General features: G+C 51.7%; 1 pseudogene; it reads left to right on the forward strand.

Moving 5' to 3' along the window:
• Window positions 1-1,039: 1,039 nt before the first annotated feature.
• LOC120103348 (small nucleolar RNA SNORA17) lies at window positions 1,040-1,156 on the forward strand (annotated as a pseudogene).
• Window positions 1,157-3,506: the final 2,350 nt, after the last annotated feature.

Consider the following 3,506-nt stretch of genomic DNA (forward strand, 5'->3'; position numbering starts at 1 on the left):
TCAGATCCTCTTCTCTCTAAAACCCATATTCACCAAACCTGAAAGTACCTGAAGAGATGGTTATTCTGGAAGCGTTTTACACTTTAAGACTGAAGAACCAAATACCCAGGGGCTGGAGAGACGGCTTGGAGGGTAAAGATACTGACCTGGCTATGTGAATTTGGTCACCAGAACCCAGGTAAAAATGGAAGGAGAGACACAACACCACAAAATGAATTTACCCGCGTAGAAGTAAGGGAGACCCAAGTGACTGTGAAGGTATGACTTCCTCAAGCGAGAGTGCAGAGAATAGGCATCCCCATGGATAGGGGACCCTCAAAGAAGACTCACACTTAATTATCTCAGCACTAGCCATACATAGCATTTTGGTGACTCTCAAGTCATAGATAAGAAGCCCCCACTTTTGATACGTAAGGGGCTTATGCTCGTATAACCAGGAGCCACCAGAGTTGCAAACAGGTTTGGTGCATGTTCTTGGCCTTGAGAACTGCAGGTTTACAGCCAGGAAAGGAGAAAGGCCTGAAGCATTTGTAAATTGTGTGAAATCTTGTCTCTCTGTTCTTGGCGGGCTTTAACAGGACATCAGGGTGAGTCCCTCCTTTTCGTTTTCATGGCCCCCAAACTTCTCCTGACTTTCTATACTGCCTTAGCCTGGCCCCTCACCACAATTTGGCTCCGTGGTCCCCAGATCCTTGGGATATAACACCAGCTTTAAAAATGTAACCTCCCATGCTCCTTCACAGGCCCCAGACTGCACCAGGATAAACCACTCCTGAATGGTTGTGGGGTGAGGGGAAGCAGGTTTCCAGAAGGGTTCATGACACTGCACATCACTTCTTCAGGGTAACCGTGACACCACTGAGTCGTTCTCTTCGTTATAAAGAAGTCATCAAGCAGGGCCTGGTGTTCCAAGCTTATAAACCCAATACTCAAGAAACTGAGAGAGATCATTACAATGTTGAAACCAATCTGGGCTGTTTAGTGAGTTCCAGAATAGCCTGGACTTCAGAGTGAGACCTTATCTCAAAACCAAAAAAGAACTGCCTCGGGAGGGGTGCAGGTGTGGCTGCTGTGCCACACGACCACCAGTGCGTGCAGAGAGGCTCTGGTACCCCGTGTTCTGACCTATGAACATTGCAATGGTTAGTAGAAGACTACAATCCCCCCCCCAAAAAAGCCAAGCCTGAGACAACCACCACTCTGTAGCCAGGGAGCCCAGAAAGGGAGCTAGCCCGGCACAGCACAGACATGGACAGGCTCCTAGGATAGGGAGCAAGCTGGAGACTAGAAGAACCTGACCCAGGGCCATGCCCCACCCTCAGAGTGAGCCTGAGACAGACAGCCCTCGCATAGGGCCACTCAGGCGAGCTAGGCAAGGAGCAAGCCCAAGATGACTACCAGACAAGCACCACGAGGCCAGACCAGGGAGCTAGCCTGAGGTAACAACCAGTCTGGTGCCACACGGGCCTGGGTGGGGGGGCAGACCATGCCCCTGATTGGCACCATAATGCACAGTTAGAGCACAGTACTCCTGCAACCACTCCTGAGATGACCCCAGGCAGTCAAAAACTCCAGGGGCCACTAAGAGAAGCAAGTAAGTGGTGGAGAAATGGAAGAGAAAGAGAAGCAGAAGGGTGTGGGCACAACGAAGCGAGGCAGAACTGACTTGAGGGTAGGGAGGAACAGCCTGATGTAAGTAGTTGGTAATAACAACTGGGCTCATGGTGGGGTCCTGGCCTGTGCTACCCCAAGGGGCACATCTGGATTCATAGCCCTGCAGGGGTCTGCTACCACCAAAGGCCAGGCCGATGTCCCTGGTCTGGGCTGCCACCCTAGGATGTGTTGATGTCTAAGGGTTGTGCAGAACTGGCCCCATCCCTCACCTAGGCGTTGTCAGAGAGCTGTCCCTGGGGGATCATTAGAAGAGGAGAGCTAACGCTGATGCTAGCAGCTGTAGTACTCAGGAGAGGGGCCTGCGCATTGTGGATCCGGCAGGTGAGCCAGCCCTGATGACCATAGGAGGGCTATCCCTACCACACATCTGTGCGGTGGCGTGGATGAGGAAGAGATACCCCACCACCACCACCTGCAGCAGGCAGAAGACCCGGCCCTGGGATCATGAGAACTGGCCCTGCCCCTCACCTGCTATAGCACAGGGGAAGGCAGGCCCTGCCCCTCACCTGGACAGCACAGTAGAACTAACCATGGCGGAATCAGCCCTGAAGACATGAGCGTGGGAAAGCATGGCAATTTGTCTACTGGGCAGTGACATAGACAGGAAGAGATGCCCCCCCGTCCCTTGATACCTGTGGCAGGCAGGAGAGCTGGCTCTGCCCCTCACCCGCTGTAGCACTTGGGAAAGCAGAGCCTGTACCTCACCTGGGCAGCACAGCAGAGTGGCCTTGGATATGTGGGTTGCAGGCAAGCTGGCCTCAGGACATAAGTGTGGGAGAACGACTCTGCCTCTTGTCTGCTGGGCAATGGTGCTGTCTTCCCCCGCTCCCTTCCCCCTCACCATCTATGACAAACTGAAGAGCTGGCCCCAGGGTCATGAGAACTGGGCATGTCCCTCACCAGCTGCAGCACTCAGGACAGCAGCCCCTGAACCTCACCTGGGCAGCAGGATAGAGCTGATGCTGGTTGTGGGGGGAGGAGGGTTGCTGGTTAGCCAGTCACCAAAGGTGTGAGAGAGGGAAGACAGATGGGTTGACCAAATCAGATACCTCCCAGGTCCAGATTCAGGGCTTTGAATTGGCCTACAACATCTACCCCATCAATGAACCAGAATGCATGAAGAAGCTGCTCTTACAGATCCAAAACTACAGGATCTCCATGACACAGGGCAACAACAGGATATCTGAGAGGAGTCCCAGTGAGAAGCCCATATTGATAAAGTAGCAGAAGCGAGAGGCCAGTGCCAGATCAACAAGTCAGTGCAATGAACATTTGAAAGCGAAGAAGTGTGGACAAAAGAGTATACTGTGGGACACACTGTGACACACTACAGCTGCCACAACAAGGTTTTTGTTCTCTGTCTGGGGGAGGTTGCATGGGTGGAGGGTGGATACGAGGAGAGGGGCAGGTAAGTGGGATTGGGTGCATGATGTGAAATTCACAAAGATCCAATAGAAAGTTAAAAAGAATAAAAAAAGGAAAATGAAGGAAAGAAAGAAAGGAAGGAAGGAAGGAAGGAAGAAAGAGGGAGGGAGGGAGGGGGAAGGGAAGGGAAGGGGAGGGGAGGGAAGGGAAGGGAAGGTGAGGGGAGGGAAGGGAAGGGAAGGAGAGGGGAGGGAAGGGGAAGGAAAGAAAGAAGTTATCGGTGTCAATGAATGTTGAATGTTCCCCTGTTTGTAAACTAAAACTTAAGAATTAAGGAAAAGGTATGATCAAGGGTTGGAATTTCTTTTTCTTTAAGCCATGCCTGGTCTCTGTTTAGGAATCAGTGCAAATGACACAGAGTCTTCCATTCCATATTTGAAATTCTGGGTTATTTACTGGTATGCATA

This window comes from Rattus norvegicus, chromosome 5, assembly GCF_021556685.1.
Source record: "Rattus norvegicus strain SHRSP/BbbUtx chromosome 5, alternate assembly SHRSP_T2T, whole genome shotgun sequence".
In the NCBI taxonomy this organism is placed as follows: domain Eukaryota; kingdom Metazoa; phylum Chordata; class Mammalia; order Rodentia; family Muridae; genus Rattus; species Rattus norvegicus.